Genomic DNA, 21,913 nt, shown 5'->3' on the forward strand with positions numbered 1-21,913 from the left:
TCTTACATTCCTGAGTGTAGCTTTTATATTCTTGACCATAATCTCACATGACACAGTACATGCTTCATAATATTTTAAATGAATAAATCTACAGCAAGATATAAGGTAGACCGAAAGTTGCCAAAAAGCAGAACTTATTTATAAGCCTCATTTTGGAGGACCTTAAATGTACAAATATTCATATGATTTGTTCAAATACAAAGATACAGGATCTTGACAAAGCTAAATGTTAAAAAAAATTTGTAAATGGTCAATCCAATGGGAAACCAAAAGAAACAATTTTTCTGATAAATCAATTTAGATAATTTTACAATTATAGATTTCCAATCCCCTGAAGAAATGATTTTTCTGAATTTTAATATTATTCCTTCTGCTTTATTTTGGGAGGGGAGGCAAATTAAATACATTGTCTTAGAGGAACATTAGTATCTTCTCTAAGAGACTGAAGGCTGCCTTTTACTTTGTCTGACATCTCTCGTATATTGGCCAATCAATAATTATTCATAGTTTAGTTTCAGGGATTTGTTTTTTTTTTTTAATCTGTGAATCCAATACTTTCTTTTTCATTACAAATGATAAGTTTCATAATTATTTTTGCAGGCACTTGGAGTTGAACTTAAAAATGGAATATAATGGGTATTGAAGAGGGCATCTTTTGGGATGAGCACTGGGTGTTGTATGGAAACCAATTTGACAATAAATTTCATATATTAAAAAAAATAAAATAAAATAAAAATGGAATATAATAGGATCAAGTAGCTACTCTTGTTCACATTTTCAATATTTAAAAATTTTTTTTAACGTTTATTTATTTTTGAGACAGAGACAGAGCATGAACAGGGGAGGGGCAGAGAGAGAGGGAGACACAGAACCTGAAACAGGCTCCAGGCTCTGAGCTGTCAGCACAGACCCCCACGCAGGGCTCACGGACCGTGAGATCATGACCTGAGCCGAGTGGGACGCTTAACCAACTGAGCCACCCAGGTGCCCCATTCAATCTTTTAAATGAAGCACAGTATTCTTTAAAATATGGCAAATTTTATTGCTTCTCAGCCTTTTGGCTAAGATCAAGTGTAAAATATGGCAAATTTTAACTTAAAATCTTTAATGATCCTGATTGTAGGTGAGACAAATGAGACATAATATGGCTTTTATCGGGATACTCACTTGAGTAAATGTAGCTACTAAAATTGACTTGTATCAATTTCCATAAAGCAGTGTACCACGAAAAAGAGGCTCATTACATATTTTCACTTCCAGAAAACTTTTATTCATCTCTGATGATCATCAAAACCTAGTATTGGAATACTACGTGGCAATGAGAAAGAATGAAATATGGCCTTTTGTAATAACGTGGATGGAACTGGAGAGTGTTAATGCTAAGTGAAATAAGTCATAGAGAGAAAGACAGATACCATATGTTTTCACTCTTATGTGGATCCTGAGAAACTTAACAGAAACCCATGGGGGAGGGGAAGGAAAAAAAAAAGGTTAGAGAGGGAGGGAGCCAAAACATAAGAGACTCTTAAAAACCGAGAACAAACTGAGGGTTGATGGGGGGTGGGTGATGGGTATTGAGGAGGGCACCTGTTGGGATGAGCACTGGGTGTTGTATGGAAACCAATTTGACAATAAATTTCATATTAAAAAAAGAACAAAAACCTAGTAAACATACAGATTTGATGGTGTGGCCATTTGCAGAAATTGCCTGCTAAGAAAAAAAAATGTATGTAGTTGTGTTTTGAAAATAAGAATATAATTAATTACCTGCTATTTTGATTATCTGAAACGTCATCATGTCTGCTGACGTGTGTCTTTTCCATTACGAGATCTCCAGCTTAAAAGAAATTGCACCATGTCTCCTAGTCCCCTCAGATCTTTGAGGATACGTTATATAAACAATTGTTCAGAAAGGGATTTTTCTTTGTAAAATTGACCATAACCAAGCAGCTGAAAAGTTACAACTTCGTTTGGAAACAAATTATCAGACCTTCCATCTTTCTGTGTCTGGTTTGATGACTATGATTTATCTTAGAATAAAAGAACCTTATTTTGTTTTGTATCTGGGTTCAGACAAAGTGAAGCGTGATTTCTCATTCGAAAGGAAAAGTAGAGAGTAGAATGAAAAGTAGAGTTGATGTAATTTTTCATCCGTCAATTTTAGGTATTGAGGATTTTTACTAATGGAATGCTGGTGGTAAAGATAATTAGATTTCATTCACAAAATATTAATTTCGGAAAAAGGGTCAAGTTTGAACATTTGTTGCTGTTTCATGTTGTTTGTGGACCTAACCTATAAAATAACTTTACCACTTAAAACCTAGAACATCAAACACTGGTTCCAGCCACAACGAGTGAGCCTACTTACTACGTTACACTGATCTAAAAACTTGATAAAATCCAAAAAACAAAGCAAAAGAAACACTTACCTGAGAACTCTAAAAAGTAAACAAAGATGGGCAGACTGGGATTGGAAATCAAGACCTGAAGAAAGGCCAAAACAGAGAAAGTGTTGTTTTTTTGTTGATAGTTTCTTTTAAACTTCCTTTGCCTTCTGGCTCTAACGTCAGGGCAGGCCAAATCACTAACTGCATAGCAGTCGGGTCAGTAAATACTCCAAGAGGGGCCTGTCTTTCAGTGCCAGACAAATATCTATTTGAAGAAATAACAACTTATCTTAATGTATGCATTTGAAATATTTACAGAAACTGTAGAGTGCACACTCTTTGAGATATATGTACATGCAACCTTTATGAAAATTAGACACAGATTGCAAGCCTTAGCAAACTTCAAAAAGCCAAAATAATAGAGCGTATCTACAATAAGAAAATTAATCCAGAAATCAATAGTAAAATAACTAAAAGCCATATATATGTACATATGTGTAAATATATACATACACATTAAGAAATACGTGAATAATCAATTGGTTGCAGATGAAATAATGAGAGTTTAAAATATTTTATTTATTTATCTTACTTTATTTTTTAAAATAACTTACTATGAAATTAGCTAACATACAGCGTATCCAGTCTGCTCCTGGCTTTGGGAGTAGATTCCCGTGATTCACTGCTTACATACAACACCCAGTGCTCATCCCAACAAGTGCCCTCAATGCCCACCACCCATTTTCTCTAGCCCCCTGCCTCCCCACCATCAACCCTTAGTTTGTTCTCTGTATTTGAGAGTCTTTTACGGTTTTCCTCCCTCTCTGTTTGTAACTTATTTTTCCTTCCCTTCCCCCATGGTCTTCTGTTAAGTTTCTCAAGTTCCACATATGGGTGAAAATATATGATATCTGTCTTTTTCTGACTGACTTATTTCACTTGCGCAATACCCTCCAGTTCACTGACCAAAGGAAATGTTACATACCAAAACTTAGGATATGCAGCTTAAGCACTACATAGATATAAATATAAAAGAAGAGAGACTGGGGCGCCTGGGTGGCTCAGTTGGTTAAGCGGCCGACTTCGGCTCAGGTCGTGATCTCGCGGTCCGTGAGTTCGAGGCCTGCGTCAGGCTCTGTGCTGACAGCTCAGAGCCTGGAGCCTGTTTCAGATTCTGTGTCTCCCTCTCTCTGACCCTCCCCCGTTCATGCTTTGTCTCTCTCTGTCTCAAAAATAAATAAACATTAAAAAAATTTTAAAAAAAAAGAAGAGAGACTAAAATACATTATCTAAGTATACCACTTAAAAAGTTAAAAAAAAAAAACATAATATATCCAAACTATACAAAAACAGTTAAACAACAAAGTTAAGAACATAAATTAATGATGTAAATTTTAAAAAGAGATCGACAAAGCCAAAATTTGTGAATATACTAAATAACATTCAGAAAGTTTGGCATATAGGGGCACCTGGGCGGCTCAGTTGGTTAACTGACTCTTGATTTCCGCTTAGGTTGTGATCTCCCAGTTTATGAGGTAGTGCCCCGTGTCAAGACCCCGTGTCAAGACTCAGCTGACAGCAAGGAGCCTGCTTGGGATTTTCTCTCTCCCTCTCTCTCTGCCCCTCCCTGCTCATTTTCTTCCTCTCTCTCTCTCTCTCTCTCTCTTTCTCAAGTAAACTTAAAAAAGAAAACTTGGCATATTAATGAAGAAAAAAGGAAGAATACAGACACACACACACACACACACACGATTTAGTAATTATACAGGGGACTGTAGTATAAGAATATACAGAAATCACCATTACCAATAGGTTACACACTTTTAAAAAAAATTAACATTTATTTATTTTTGAGAGAGAGAGACAGAATGTGAGCAGGGAAGGGGCAGAGGGAGAGGGAGACACAGGATCTGAAGCAGGTTCCAGGCTCTGAACTGTCAGCCCGACACGGGGCATGAACCCACAGATTGTTCATGACCTGAACCGAAGTCAGATACTCAACCAACTGAGCCACCCAGGGACCCCACTGATAAGTTACACACTTGAAGTGAGAGGCAAAACTTTAAAAAAAGGGAGAGATATGCAAAATATTAACAATATGAACTTTGGGGTAGGAAAATATTTATTACAGAAACCACAAAAAATTAAAACCAGAGTGAAAAAGATTGTAAAATTTAACTGAATTAAATTTAAGAACTACTGTTTATTACAGGATAGTACAAAGATAGTGAAAAGACAGTCCACAACATGAGAGAAGATGGTCCAGTAAAAATAACTGAAAAGTATCATTATCCATGATACATAAAGTCTTTCTACAACTCTGTAAAGATAAACACCCTAATAGAAAGAAATGGTCAAAATACATAAACAGACGTGTGTCACAGACTAGTGAAAACTCATGGCCTTAAAAATATATGAATATATTTATACCCTTATTAAATAACCTAGAACGTATATACTAAAATCATACTATTTCACAACCATCAGATAGGCAATGATGAAAAATTTGATATTACTGTTGACTTGTGAACTAGAACTCTCATAAAATACTCGTGGGAGTATAAAGGATTAGAATCTGTTTGCAAAAAAAAATAATATTTAGCATTATCTAAAGTTGATGATGCACATATCCTTTAATGTAACAATTCAATCTGTAAATCTAGACCTTAGGGAAATTCCCCCATGTGAAGACAATGTGACGCGTAGAAGAATGTATTTAACAGTGAGGTAGGAAAGCAAAACCCTGGAAACAGATTTACAGCAAAGGCAAGACCGATCAATGTGCAAGGAGTGATAACACAATGGAAAACAACACAGCAGTGGAATGGAAAGACACAAGACCCGCAGCTATACATCTCAGTGTGGATGCATCTCACAAAGTTGAATGAACAAAGTGAATTGCAGAAGAATATATACAGTCTGGTTCTGTTTCTGCAATTTATATACATGCAAAATTCAAGAGGATATTGTTTTAGAATACATATCCATGTGGTAAAATTAAAATAAAAACACAGGAATGATGAACAATATTCAGGATGACAGTTACCTCTGAAAGGGAAGGAGGGAGGGGAATATATCATCAAGCAGGGGTACTCAAAGGGATTCAAAGGGATTCAAAGGCATGCATTACTTGGTATTTTGTATGCCGCATGTTGGGTACGCGGTGCTTTTTTTAGGATTATTTTTTCATAAATCATAAGTAATAAAATGTTCCATATATTTCATACTAAAATATAAATAAACCACTATAAAAATGTAATGCCTGAGATTGGCCAGAGTTCACTTCAAATTTGTTAATGTTTTATGCCTGCTGTTTACCGGCAAATCTACATTAAAAGAATACCAGAAAATTGAAAGATTATTGTAGGAGTTGACTCTAAAGTCACCTTGATTCATCCTTCTTTAGTTAGTATGTACATCTCTTAGTCCGTTCACTAGGTTATGTATGCAAATACCACGCATGAGCTGTTGTTTCCAAGTTAAAAAGGAAGAGGACGCTGGTTAGTTATACTGTGATCCACACAAGTAGCTATCTACATGCTTCTTTTTTTTTTTCATTCTGACCCAAATTGGAAATTTTCTTTGATATTTGTTCCCTTCTTTGATTAGGGATAAAATATTATTGTCACAAAGTCACCGAACCAGAACAGCCAAGGATCCAGCCATAGATAGAGATGCTAAGTAAAATGTGTATTTTTTTGATATGCTCTTTTCTATGTATTTCAATACATTTCCAAGTAACTGCACTATAATTACCACCGCTTATTAAGAACGACTTACTCTTCTTTTCTCAGCCGAAATCGAGATTAAAAGAGATCTTATACAAGAAAAAAAATCCTTACAAGCCTGTCCTAAGAGATTAACTTGGGTGATTCAGAGACCCTTTGGAATATTAAATTGCAACAAGAACCTCCAAAGGTCTCTAAATTCCCCCACTGACATACTTCATATGAATTCAAATGAATCATACTTTTCTGATCCTTTATTTTAGGAAGGTTAATCCTTACGTAGAAAATAACGATTATTGTTGCCATTATTTCTGTGGAATAATCACCTCCAAAACCTAAACCTGGGCCTTGCTGCTTCCAAAGTCCCACCACCTTTAATAAAATGATATTTCTAATATTGCAGCTTCTGATAATTGACTCTTTCATAGAGTAATATAAATTGCCATTCTCTCGAGAAGTTCCAACTATCCGAAAAAAAAAGTTCATTTTTCAAAGATGGTAGTGCTGGAAGGGAGATAAAAGAAGTTGCCAAGAGAAGCAAATTAGAACAAGGTTCTCATGTTCTTCAAGGCCCCTGCCGTCTCCTAATCAGGATGGCGAAGAATTTCAGATGCCTCTTGGGTGTTGCTTTCTCCTTAATGTCCAGATTTTTACCTTTCGTCCCATCTGCATTTTATCATACCATTCAGCATGTGTAGGGACATGGAAATCTTGAAGGTAGTCAATGTATCATGTTGACATTCAGAATGAATCTTGGTGACAGAAATCAGAATAGTATTTGTCTGCATGGTGGTAGAGGGTGGCAGGGCAGGGTGATCGATGGGGAATATTTGTGGGGGACTTTCTGGGATAATTGAAGTATTCTGTATTTGATCTGGGTGAGAGTAAGATTACATACATATAATATATATGATATATATATTATATATATGTACACACACATACACACATATGCATACATACACATATAGATGTATATATGTATACATCTATATAGATATATATATGTATACATCTATACATATAGATATATGTATATCTATATACAGATAGATATATGTATAGATACATATAGATATGTAGATATACATATATCTACATGTAGATATATGTATACATATCTATATGTATATATATATAAACTTATTGATATGTGTACTTCAGATTTATTTTTTGCCCTATGCAAATATCACCTCAGTAAAATATTAGCAAATACATATATGAACATAAATTGGACAATATCTTGATTCATGGTTTCTCATTTAGAATAAAATCGAAATATCATACATTGGCATATAAAATTCTACATAATCGCATTCCTGTATATCTTTCGACCCTGCTTTCCTGACACTCTTTCCTTTGTTTACTATGTTTGTGCCCTGTTGTTCTTACTGTTATTTTTTTAAATGTTTTTAATGTTTATTCATTTTTGAGACAGAGAGACAGAGACAGAATGACAGCGGGGGAGAGGCAGAGAGAGAGGGAGACACAGAATCCCAAGCAGGCTCCAGGCTCTGAGCTGTCAGCACAGCCCGATGCGGGGCTTGAACTTATGAACTGTTAGATCATGACCTGAGCCTAAGTCAGACGCTTAACCGACTGAGCCACCCAGGTGCCCCATGTTTTCGCAACTTCTAAAAAGAGGGATAGTACATATTATGCATTTGATAAATATGTTCTGCGTGAATAGGTATCAGTGAAATGTAACACAGTAAGATAGGTTGGTTGAAGGAAACCAGTTCCAAATTTACTCAATTCCCCTAATTTTGGTAATAGACATTCCTTAAGGGATGTGTCACCCACCAGTGAAATTCAGTGTGAGCTCTATGCTTTCACTGTACACACGTATCCCTCCAAATACAGGGAGAGAATACAAATTTCTTAAGCCATAGAGCTAAGGTGGGCAAAAACGTGTAATCTTTACAACTCAAGGTAATCTATAGTTTGAGTTCCCATGTCAATGGGAATAGAAAACATAGTCTTAGTCAGTTCTGTCTAAACTGCTTAATATCCTGCTAAATCTTAGCTAATTCCTGAGTTTCCCCTCCTCCTTTCTTCTTAATGACATCTATGTCCAGGAAGCTTATGTAATATCATGAAGTCTGGCCCTAGTTGGCATTTTTTCCTACTTCATTGTCTGAGGTTGTCATCTGGTTGAATTCTTGTCTGTCATTACTTCTTCCACACTGGCATGTGTCCAGATGTCCTCACTCCTCTCTGCTCCACACGATATTCCTCTGTATCTTCAGACATGGGAAAAGTTGGCATCTTTGTCCTTCGAATTTGAATCTTAAAAAAAAAAAAAAAACCTCACTGGGACCACCCCAGTACTATCTTACCAGGCACCCACTTTTTATCCACTGTTCTCATACTACCTTTCAGGGTTCCAGACAGGGAGGAGAACAGAGGTCCCCTTCACACTTGAAATCTTGGATCAAGATATTATGGTTTAGCCCTACTTTTCTGAGACAGTGAGGGTGGAATGTTATAGTTTCCTAGGCTGGGAAACCATGTAGTAAAATGACGTCCGGGGGCAAGGGAGATACATATTGTTTAATACTTCAAAATACTGCATAGCTGTAAACGATGGATAGATACACGCATGCATGCCTACACACACACAAAATTAGCATAGCATGAATGGTAATGCCTTTCTTGATGTCAGAGATAAGTCGTAAAAAAGCCCAATCTTTGGGTGCTCCACGTTAGTGACTGAGATGGTCACGTTGAGGTTCTTATGGGATAACCATGTCATGTGGACAGAAGTGAATACAGGTTTTGTAGTGCCTGAAGCGTATACACTTTGGAGGAGTCACTTTTTTAAGAAAAATAATACAGAACTAAAAATAAAAATGAAGAAATTCTGAAAATTAGCTTTTATAATAAGAAAGAGAAACAAGTCAACAGAAATTATACATGTTAAAAAATTGACTGTATTAATCAGGGTTCTCCAGGGAAACAGAAGAAGAAAGATAGAGATAATCAGGAGATTTATTATAGAAATTGGCTAACATGGTTAAAGAAGGCAAGAAGACCTATAATCTGCTGTGTGCAAGCGAGACCACCAGGAAAACTGATGATATATAATTGGGTCCCAAGTTCAAAGGCCTGAGGACCAGTGGAGCTGATGCTGTAACTTCCGGCCTGAGGCCCAAAGCCTGACAATTAGGGGAGGTGGTTGCTGGTATAAATCTCAGAGTTCAAAGGAACTCTAATATCTGAAAGCAAGAGAAGATGATGTCCCCAATCAAGGAGAGAGAGGGAATTCACCTTTCCATTCCTTTTTCTCCTATTCCGGGTTTCACAGATTGGATGATGCCCATCCACCCTAGTGAGGCTGAGTGTTTACTCAGTCTACTCATCCAAATGCTAACTTTTTCCAGAAACACCTTCACAGACACAGCCAGAAATAATGGTTCATAGCTCTCTGGGTATCCCTTAGCCTAGTCAATTTGACACATAAAATTAACCACTGCACTGATAAATACTATAAAAATAACAAATTCAGAAAATATGAAAATATTTATATTAATTAACCGCTTGGCACACTTTTATTATACATTTTTACTACACATTTTGGCTGAAAACGTCCTAAACACTTCTTTTCTACAGTCCTTATGGTACCTAGCAGCATCTTTCAAGGTCTAGGTATACAAGGTATATGTTTAAAAATGTGTTTATTGAAGGGGCACCTGGGGGGCTCAATTGCTTAAGCATTGGACTTCAGGTCAAGTCATGATCTCACGGTCTTTAAGTTCGAGTCCCGCGTCAGACTCTGTGCTGACAGCTGGGAGCCTGGAGCCTGCTTCAGATTCTGTGTCTCCCTCTCTCTCTGCCCCTCCCCTGCTCGTGCTCTGTCTCTCTCTCGAAAATAAACATCAAAAAATTTTAAAAATTTGCTTTCTGAAGTATAATACACTTCTTTTAGTATACAGTTCTACCGATTTTGACAAATACACATTCTTGTGGAAACTTCATCAAAATCAAGATAGCCAACATTTCTATTAGCTCAGAAAGTTCCTTCCTGCCTTGTTCCAGTCTTTCTGGGCTACTGTAACAAAATACCACAGACTGGGTGGCTTATAAACAACATAAATACAGTTCTCACAGTCCAAATTCAATGTGTCAGCTAATTCCGTGTTTGATGAGATCCTGTTTCCTATATGGCTGTCTTTTCATTGTAACCTCACAAGGTAGAAGGGGCAAGAGGGCTTTCTTAGGTCCCTTTTATAAGGGTGCTAATTCCATTCAGCAAGGCTCGGCCCTTATGCTCTCTAATCGTTTCCCAAAGGGACCCCACATCCTAATACCATTACCTTGAGAGTTAGTATTTTAACATATGAATTTGACAGGGGCGGGCTGCGCCCGGCGGGGCGCGGCCAGAGAGACACACGTTGAGACCAGAGCATGCCCTTTGTATTTAAAACCTCCTCATTTCTAGTACCTAGCAACCATTTGTCTTTTGTCTCCATAGCAACAACAAACACAAAACCCAGCTCAACTCCTGACAAGACTGACTTAACCCTACACAATACAGGTCTAGCAGAGGAAGAAGAATGACCATTTCAAAAAATAACTTACATTTCCATCAATAAATGTAATGTACACAGGATATTTGGCACTCAGTTGAAAATAAGACCGTGTAAAAAAAGTGGGGGAAGCTAACAAGTTTCAGGGCAGTCAACCAAACCAGCCTCAGAGATGAACTTAATATTGGGATTATAAAATAAAAACCTGCAAGTAACCAGGATTAATTATATTAAATGCTCTAGTGGAAAAGGCATAAAATGTGAATAAAGGGGAATTTTCAGCAGATAGGTGGAAACTATACAAAACAAATTGAAATGCTGGACCTAAAAAAGAAAAATAAATCAATGAATTAGATGTTAAGACAATAAACACGACTCAAGTTGATACACAATTTAAAAAAACGAATGAAGCGTCTTAGAACCGTGGATAATTTACAAATGAGAAAACTAAGAGCTTATATTCTGTGTTCATTCATTCTTTCTCTAATACGCTCTCTTTCTTCCTTTGTGCAGCTCCAAGTTTCTGACCTATGTAATTTTTTTTTTTCTGCCTGAAGAAAATAATCTAACATTTCTTGCAGAGAAGGTCTACTGGTGATGGATTATTTCAGTTTTCGTTTGTCTGAGAAAGTCTTTCTTTCTCCTTCACTTTGAAGAATTATCTCACTGGATATTGAATTCTTATTAGTCTGTTTCTTTCAATACTCTAAATATTTTGTTCCACTCTGCTCTTGCTTTCATGGTCTCTAATGAGAAATTTTGTGTCATTGTTTTGATCGTTCCAATATGAATATTGTGTCCCCTCCTCCTCTCACCTCTCTCTCACTTCCTTGCAAGTCGTTCTCTTTGTATTTGCTTTTCTGAAATGTGAATAGGATGCTTCTGTCTAGGACTTTAGGTGTTCATTCTTCTCGGTGTTCTCTGAAATGCATTGGTCTTTGGTTTGGTGTCTGTCATTAATTTTGGATAGTTCTTTTTTTTTAAATTTTTTTTTTTCAACGTTTATTTATTTTTGGGACAGAGAGAGACAGAGCATGAACGGGGGAGGGGCAGAGAGAGAGGGAGACACAGAATCGGAAACAGGCTCCAGGCTCTGAGCCATCAGCCCAGAGCCCGAATTTTGGATAGTTCTTGATTACGGTTATTTCAAATATTTCTTCTGCTGTATTCTCTCTTCGCATTCTACTCATGACGATTTCTTTTGAAATCGCCCCACATGTCCTGAATGTTCAGTTGCTCCACTCCTTTATTTTTTTGTATTTCAGTTTGGAAAATTTCTATTGACATATCTTAAAGCTCACTGATGATTTCCTCAGCTGTTTCCAGTCTACTGATGAGCTCATCAAAGGCATTATTCGTTTTTGCTGCAGTGTTTTTGATTTATAGCGTTCCCTTTTCATTCTTCGACTTTTCATGCCTCTGCTTACATTATCCGTCTGTTCTTGCATGCCGTCAACTTTTTCCATTAAAGGCCTTAACATATTAATCGTAATTGTTTAAAATTCTCTCTATGGTATTTCTGACGCGTCTGTCGTATCGGAATCTGGTTCTGATGCTTTTCGTCTTCAGACCACGCTTTCACGTTTTTACTTGCCTCTCAGGATGCCTTATAATTTTTTGGTTGAAGGCGTGGCAGGAACTGGGGTAAATAAGCCTCAAGTATGAAGTCTGATGCTAATGTGTCTAAAAGGTACACTTCGTCTCATATTTGCTGTAGCTATCAGTGCCAGAAGCGTTGAGTTCCTCCGCTGTCCAGATTTCCACCTGCCCTCTTGCCTTGGTCTTTCCTAAGTACTCTTCCTTGGATCTTCAGTGTGAGAATCTGGTGGGGTTCCTAGCTCCTGAGGTTGTGAATGAACAGATCCTGATTTCAGTTCCATTGGCTAAATACCCAGAAGTAGGACAGTTGGGTCATATGGTTGCTTTATTTTTAATTTTTTGGAGAAAATTCAATACTGCTGTCAATGGTGGCTGGAAAAATTTACATTCCCACCAACAACTTACTGAGGTTCCCTTTTCTCTACGCCCTCGACACACTTTATTTTTAATACCAGCCATTCTAACAGGTGTTAGGTGATACTGTGGTTTGAATTTGCATTTCCTTTAAGACTAATGACATTCAGTACCTTTTCATATACCTGTTGACTCTCTGTAGGTCTTCTTTAGAGAAATGGCTCTTAAAGCCCTTTATCCATTTTTTAACGGAGTTATTAGCTTTTTTGCTCTTGACTTGTGAGTTATTTAGGTATTTTGGACATTGACCCTTATCAGATATATGGTTTGAAAATACTTCCATTCATTCTGTTAGGTTTCCGATTCATTGTGGTGATTATTTCCTTCGCTGTGCAAATGCTTTTTAATTGACATCATCTTACTTATTGATGTTCATTTTTGTTCCCTGGCTTTTGGTGTTCTGCCCCCCCCCAAAATATTGCCAAGACCAAACTTGAAAAGCTTATCCTCTGTGTTTTCTTCTAAATGCTTATGGTTTCAGATCTTAAGTTTAAGTCTTTAATCCATTTTAGCTGATTTTTTGTATATAGGGTAAGATAAGGGTGAAATTGAATTCCTTTTCAGGTAGATATCCAGTTTTCACAGCGTTTTATAATTTTCAGTGTACAGATTTTTCTGTTTTTTGGTTAAATTCATTCCCAAGTGTTTTATTCTTTTTTGATGCTATTGTAAATAGGATAGGACTTAATGTCTTAATTTCTTTTGGGGGAAGTTCGTTGGTAAGGTATCGAAACACCACTGATTTCTTAGGTTAATTTTGTATCCTACAACTTTATTGAATTTATTAGTTCCGATAGTTTTTGTTGGAGTATTTGGAGTTTCCTATGTAGTAATCCTATTTTCTGCATAGAGAGACAATTTTGCTTCTTCCCCTCAGATAAGGATGATTTTATTTCTTTTTCTAGCCTAAGTGCTCTGGATATAACTTCTAGTCCTATGTTGAAAGAAGTGGCAGGGGTGGGCATTCTAGCTTGTTTCTGCTCTTACAGAAAAATAGTTTAGTTTTCCACCATTGAGTATGATGTTAGCCATGGACCTGTCATACATGGCCTTTATTATGTTGAGGTACACTTCTTCTCTACCTAACTTGTTGAGAGCTTTTATCAGGAAAGGGTGTCAAATTTGATCAAATGATATCTTTCTGCATCTCTTGAAGTAATCATATGACTTTTTTTCTTCATTCTAAAACTGCGATATATCACATTGATTGATATGCATGCGGTGAGTCATCTTTGCATCCCCAGAATAAATCCCACTAATCATTTTAATGATCCTTTTAATGCACTATTAAATTTGGTTTGTTAGTACTTCATTGAGGACTCTTGCATCTATGATCAACAGAGAGAAAAATCTGCCTATAATTTTCTTTTCTTATAGAATTCAAATCTGGCTTTAGTGTCAGGGTAATGCTGGCCTCAAAAAAATGAGTTTGAAAGTCACGTTGCCTCTTCAGTTTTTCTGAAGCTCTGAAAACGATTCACGTTAAATCTTCCTTAAATGTATGGTAGAATTCACAGTGATGCCATCTGATCCTTCATTTTTCTTTTTTGGAAGATTGTTGATTACTGCTTTAACCTCTTACTTATTTTTGGTCTGTTCAGATTTTCTAGGTCTTCACGATTCAGTGTTGGTAGGTTGTGTGTTTCCAGGAATTTATCCATTTCTTCCAGGTTGTCCAATTTGTTCATGTATGTCTGTTCATTTCTAATTGTCCCTGCAGACGTTTTGAACAGCAATGCTTAAAACCATTACCAAATTACTATATACTAGATTACCAGAGTTAAACTAGCAAAGCCCCCCTTCCAAGATTTATGTACAAATTTGGCAGAGGGAAAATATGGGGGTGGATTTAGAATATTGAATTTCTACAGTATGCTCCTGTTATGAATTCCCGATCTCCATATTCTAATTTCTACCATGAGAGACTCAAATTTTCAAATGTCCAGTGAACGTTCCCATCCAGGTATCTCCAAAACTATTCCAATTTAATATGTCCAGAATTAACATTTTTTGTTGTATACTTCCAAATAGAGTTTATGGCTTCCCCAGGAATCTATTAAGCCTGCATAGAATCCTAATTTAGCCCAGCCTGCTCATACCCCTATTTCACAACATATATCTAATTTGTTATTTCTGAAAGGTCTCTCAGATTCACCACATTTTTCCATTTCCATTGGCAACATCTTAATTCAGCCTTTTATTGTCTCACAACAAGAATAATATGGGGGAGCCTGGCTAACTCAATCGGTTAAGCATCCAACTTCGACTCAGGTCATGATCTCACGGTTCATGGGTTCGAGTCCCGTGTGGGGCTCTGTGCTGACAGCTCGAAGCTGGAGCCTGCTTCGGATTCTGTGTCTCCCTCTCTCTCTGCCTCTCCCCCACTCATGCTCTATCTCAATAATAAACATTTCAAAAAAAATTTTTTTAAAGAATAATATGAAAACTTTTAATCTATTTCTACTGTCCATTTTAATTAATAACCAATATCTCAGCTCAAAATATCATTCTAAAACTTCTAACAGTTTACTTCAGGAAATAGGAAGTTGAATCCTGAAAGAATGAGTTAAGTGTAAAAAGTACTGATGAATAAGGAAATTTATAAATATGTATTTTTTATTTTGTTTAATTTTATTGTTTTAAAATTTTAATCCCAGTATAGTTAACATACAATGTTATATTAGTTTATAAAGCTGTACAATATAGTGATTCAACAATTCTATACATTACTCAGTGCTCATCAAGGTAGGTGGACTCTTGGGGCGCCTGGTTAAGCATCCGACTTCAGCTCAGGTCATGATCTCACAGCTCGTGGGTTCGAGCCCTGCATCGGGCTCTGTGCTGACAGCTCAGAGCCTGGAGCCTGTTTTAGATTCGGTGTCTCCCTCTCTCTCTGCCCCTCCCCCACTCGCACTCTACCTCCATCCCAAAAATAAACATTTAAAAATTAAAAAAAAAAGGTAGGTGTATTCTTAATCCCCTTTACCTATTTCCCCCATCCCCCACCCACCTCCCCTCAGGTAACCATCTGTTTATTCTCTATGATTAAAGAGTCAGCTTTCCAGTTTTTCTCTCTCTTTTTCTATAACCTTTGTTTTGTTTCTTAAATTCTAAATATGAGTGAAATAATAAGGTATTTATTTTTCTGTGACAGACTTATTTCACTTAGCATTATACTCTCTAGCTCCATCCGTGTTGTTGCAAATGGAAAGATTTAATTTTTTTTTTTTTAATGGCTGAATAACATTCCACCATTTCTTCTTTTTCAGTTCCTCTATTGATGGAGGCTTGGGCTGCTTCCTTGGCTGGTCATTGTAAATGCTACAATAAACATATCCTTTCGAATTAGTGTTTTTGTATTCTTTGGGTAAATATCCAGTAGTACAATGACTGGATCATAGGGTATTTTTATTTTTAATTTTTTGGAGGAACTTCCGTACAGTTTTCCATGTTGGCTGTACCAGTTTGCATTCCCACCAAAGGTGCACAAGGGTTCCTTTTTCTCCACACCAACACTTGTTATTTCTTGTGTTTCTGATTGTAGCCATTCTGACAAGTGTGAGGTGATACCTCATTGTAGTTTTGATTTGCATTTCCCCGATGGTGAGTGATGTTGAGTATCTTTTCATGTGTCTGTTGGCCATCTATCCATAAATATGTATGTTAATCTAAGCTATAATTGACTATTAAAACCACTATTATTAATAACTAGTTTGGTATTCACCAGAAGGGAGCTAAAATGTTAAGAAAAAAATGTAAGCTGGGAGGAGTAGGATCTGGGATAAAATATTGTGGTTCTTTAATTTATGAGAAGGCTAGACAAGAATGAAGATATGAGATAATAAAAATTTACAAAGGGGCGCCTGGGTGGCTCAGTCAGTTAAGCTTCTGACTTCAGCTCATGTCATGATCTTGTGGTTTGTGAGTTTGAGCCCCACATCAGGCTCTGTGCTAACAGTTCAGAGCCTGGACCCTACTTCATATTCTGGGTCTCTCTCTCTCTCTCTCTGCCCCTCCCCCACTCACACTCTCTTTCTCTCTCTCTCTTTCAGCACTAAACAGTAAAAAAATTTAAAAAGAAAAAAATTACAAAATATCGATCATTATTTAATTATGGAGATGATTACATGACAAGTCATTAGACTACTGTATTTCTTTCTGCAAGTGGGAACACTTTCATGACAAAATTTAAAAATAAACAAAATTGGTGTACCTGGGTGGCTCAGTTGGTTGAGTATCTGACTTCATGATCTCATGGTCTGTGGGTTTGAGCCCCGTGTCGGGCTCTGTGCTGATGCGCAGAGCCTGGAGCCTGCTTCGGATTCTGTGTCTCCCACTCTCTCTACCCCTCCCCCACTCGTGCTCTGTCTCTCTCACTCTCAAAAATGAATAAATGTCAAAAAAATAAAAATAAAATATTAAAAAACAACAAAATACATAAGTAAATGTAAAAAGAAAATTAAAAAAAGGTAGATGCAATCCAAAAGAAAGTTGCTGTAACAAAAATAATACTAAAAGACATGTTAAAGGTATTTTAGAATATAAACAGCACCTTTACAAAAAAAAAAATCACAAGGTGCATTTCACTAGGGAGAAGTAAAATCCTGGCCCTGTGTGCATTAAATAATGTAGCCTTAAAGTGTATAAAGAAAAATGATTATACATATATGCAGACATTAAATCCATAACCATACTAGAAGATTTTTACTCTCTCAGATACCAAAGGATTGAACATACCAACAAATTGTAACAGTATAAAATATTTAATTGATCCAATTAACCAGTTTAAGCTAGTGGGCATATATAAAAATGTGTATCCAATAATCCAAAAATATCTATTATTTTCAACCACACATAGACTATTTTTAACATCTGACCGCCTAGTAGTACATAAAAACAGTTTTCAACAAATACCAAAGGTAAATACTACAGTTGGCTCTTGAACAACTGTACTGTAAATGTATCGTCTCTTCCTAATGATCGTAATAACATTTCCCTTTCCTGGCTTACTTTATTGTAAGAATGCAGTATATAATACATATAACATACAAAATACATGTGACTTGCTGTCTATGTTACTGGTAAGGCTTCTTGTCAACAGTAGGCTATTAGTAGTTAAGTTTTGGGGGAGTCAAAAGTTATATGCAGATTTTCGACAGGGGGTCGGCACTCCAGCTTCTGCATTCTCCAAGGGTCAACTGCATATTGACCACAGTCCGTTACCACAATGTATTAAAATTCAGAATCAGTAATGGAAAGATAATTAAAATCTCACATGTGTCAAAATTTAAAAGAATAGTGGCTCCTGGGTGGCTCTGTCAGTTAAGCATCTGACTCCCGATTTCAGCTCAGGTCATGATCTCACAGTTCATGAGTTTGGGCCCCACACCGGGCTCTGCGCGGACAGTGCAGAGCCTGCTTGGGATTCTCTCTCTCTCCCTCTCTCTCTGCCCTGCCCCCACCTTGTGCGCTCTCTCTCTCTCTCTCTCTCTCAAAATAAATAACCTTTAAAACATAAAAGAGAAATTAAAAAAAAATGTTTCGTGTAATTAGCGGATTACAGACAATGAAAATGGAAGTGAGCATATCATTTGAAGTGGATGACAAATAAAAAAAACTACACATCACTTGTGGAATGCAGCTAAAGCACCACTCAGTTCATGGACTTTATTATGTCAATACTGTTCCTCCTGCTGTTCCTGTGTTACATAGATTTTCATTCTAACCTTCTGTGAATATTCATTCTTCTGCTTCCACCATTTCTCTGTGACCTGACCTCATTTCCCCTCTAGTTTTTCTACATTGTTTTTCATTTACATAATTTCTTTTTTTTTTTTTTTTAATTTTTTTTTCAACGTTTATTTATTTTTGGGACAGAGAGAGACAGAGCATGAACGGGGGAGGGGCAGAGAGAGAGGGAGACACAGAATCGGAAACAGGCTCCAGGCTCCGAGCCATCAGCCCAGAGCCCGACGCGGGGCTCGAACTCCCGGACCGCGAGATCGTGACCTGGCTGAAGCCGGACGCTTAACCGACTGCGCCACCCAGGCGCCCCTCATTTACATAATTTCTTAAAGCCCCACAAACTCAGATAAACATGAGTATTGTAAATTATACTTTACTCAGTCTTCACCCATGCTAAGGGCTGAATTGTCTTCCACCAAAATCCATATGATGGAGCCCTAACCTCTAGTACCTCAGAATGTAACTGTATTTGGAAATAGAGTATATGAAGAGATGACTAAGTTAAAATGAGGCTATTATTGTAAGGCACTAATCCAATTTGACGAGGGTCCTTATAAAAATAAGAAGGGACATCAGGGACATTTGTGCACGAAGGGTCAACCATAGAAAAAGGCAGTAAGAAGGGAGCTCTAGGCAAGCCAAAGAGAGGCCTCAGAGGAAACCAACCTTTTGGCATCTTGATCTTAAGACTTCCAGCCTCTCAAACTGTGAGGAAATTAATTTCTGTTACTTAAGCCCTCCAATCTGTTGTATTTTGTTGAATTACTTAGGGACTACCCCATTATTCTTGGTAGCAATTTTTATTATTGACCAACTAAAAGCTACCTTTGATGTCACAGCTGGCTGAATTATCCTTCTGAAAGAGGTGAATGTCAGGTATTTGGGGTTTTGTTGTTTTATCTTCCGTGGAGCAAAAATTAACCTTTCTGGCTAATTAATGAACTTTCATCCTTCGGTAGTTGTAGACTAAGGGAATAAAAATTCATTAAGCCTTCAAACCACACGGAAGTATTTATTCTTAGAGGTTTTTCTCTTTTTTTGCTGGAAGAGTAAATGTCAGTCAATTTTATTAGTAAAAACTTTTAGGAACAAAAAGACATTGAAAAAGTGTTTCATATAGATGAGCAGGTAACTTTGAGTGGACTAACTATTCTTACACGTGGGTAAGTCCCTCTGTTAGAGTTCATTCGTCAAGTGAAGTAATTATGTGTATGCCATAAATATGGGATGGGTCCATAGAGTGTCCACTGCAAATTTCATCAATTAGAACCTTCATTATAATCCTACTGTGTAAAAAGGAACAGTTTATAAGCTTAAATAGGGCCCTAAGCCTTCCTGAGATCTGTCAATCAAGTAAGAAAATTGAGTAAGTCTGGGCCCTTGAAAGCAAATATTAGTAAAGGGCAATTTACACATACTTGTAAAAATGCATGCTTTCAGGTCTATTAATTCTTCTTCCATGGGCTAATAACTATGGCAAACTAGAGATGAATCAATTCAAAGAAAACGGAACTACGGTTGACAATAGAAGTAAAAACAAGACGCTGAACTGAACATTTACTGTTCTCTCCGTTCACTGTCACTAGGCCTTGATACATGAAGTCTAACATATAGAATCATACATTTAGAAAGGACACTAAAAATCAGTTTTAAGTTGTTCCCAGTAAGAGGACTGCCTTCATCAGAATTCCTGATTATTTTTTAGACATGTAGACTCACTGGTAATACCCCACATCCACTGAATCATACTTTTGGGTGTGGAAGCTTTTGTCTGAATTTTAAGCCAGTATTAAAATTTTGATCCTGATGGGAATACAGGTTAGAAACAACGAAATTAGTTTAACCTCCAACGTACTATAAAAGTTTCTTAAAAACAAACTTGTTCGGTAAGGGGCCAGATAGTAAATATCTTTGACTTTGTCAGCAAAAGTCTCTCTCACACAGTCTCTCTCATGACTCCTTAGCTCTGCCACTATAATGTGAAATAATACACAGACAAGATAGAAATAAATAAGCATGGCTGCGCCCTAAGAAACAAAAATACATACAAAACCAGACAGAGGAAAGTCACCAAAAGTGGTAGAGGAAGAACCTCTGAAAGTTCTCGTCTTCATAAAAGCAATGAAAAAAAACAAGAGGCAAAAATACACAGACTCAACTTTCTCAGAATTCTGGAAATTCACCCAAATCTTGCAACACTCTGAAGAATGTTTATTCAAGAATGAAAAACAAACACACAGCTAAGTCTCGGTTAAAAAAAAAAAAAAAAAAAGTAACTTTTGTGGATTTTCACTTGCCTTATTACCATCTTTTCACCCCTCCAGTTCCACATTCACTTTGAAAGCCAACAGCCCTGAATCTTGGCGAAAAGGAACAGCCACGCAAGCACGAGAGGCAGCACAATGGGACTGGAGCCCCTTCAAAGCCTCATTCCCAGAGAAATGTCATTATTCCACCTACCCGGTAGTTTCCTGAAAGACCCCACTTGCAAAGCTGTTTTTATTTGATGGTACATGGAACTTGCCCAGCATGGAAAGACTTTTCCCTGGGGGCATATGTCAAAAAAAAACCCAAACACACAAAAAGGACAGGAAAGAAAACTATTCGAGTAAAATGATTAACTTGTAGTTGCCTGAGCCAGCCCATTCAAACAGCTTTTTAAAAAATCTAGAAATGAAGCTATCCAAGGAAGGTTTGAAAAGTTCAGAGGCAATCCTGGCCTGGGAATGTAGATACTTGTGTGTACAGCTTGTGTGAATGTCCAAGAAAGACAGGAGAAGGCCTTCAGCTCTCACCTCTGGCTAACCTTGAGACTTTGCACAAGCAGGAGGTAAAATATGAATTTTAGAGGAATACGATCACCTGGCCTTTTCAGTTACCTGGCTGAGTGTTAAACGGCGGCCCGACCAAGCACAAAGAGCTCTACGGAAAAGATTAAAGTAATTGGGCAGAAACTTCAGCAGCTACAAACAACAAAGACTTCATGGAATTAGCTTAAAAAGTAACTGAACCACAAATAAAATAAACAAGCCACAAACATCAATAGCAACACACCCTGGATAGGAAAGATAATCTGATTACCACAGTTTCTGTATCATTTGAAAAATTGGATTTTCAGCAACAAATTATGAGATGAGCAAAGAAACAAGAAAGTATGGCCCATTTACAGGAAAGAAGGCAATTAATAGAAATGCACCTTGGGAATACCCAGATGTCATACAAAGACTCGAAAACAGCTATTTTAAATATGTCCGAAGAACTAAAGGGAACCAGGTTTTAAAAACTAATAATAAATATGAGAATGATACCTCAAACTAAGAATATCAATTAAAAGAAATTCTTAAAAAATAAAATGTCTTCACTTGCGAAAAATTCACTAGAGGGGTTCAACAAAAGGTTTGAGCAAACCCAAACAGAAAAAAGCAAACTTGAAGGAGGTCAATTGAAATTATCCAATCAAAGAAATAGAAAGAAGGAATGAAGAAAAATGAACAGAAACATAATGGGATTC

This window comes from Herpailurus yagouaroundi, unplaced genomic scaffold (genome assembly GCF_014898765.1).
Source record: "Herpailurus yagouaroundi ecotype Mexico unplaced genomic scaffold, PumYag 67700, whole genome shotgun sequence".
In the NCBI taxonomy this organism is placed as follows: domain Eukaryota; kingdom Metazoa; phylum Chordata; class Mammalia; order Carnivora; family Felidae; genus Herpailurus; species Herpailurus yagouaroundi.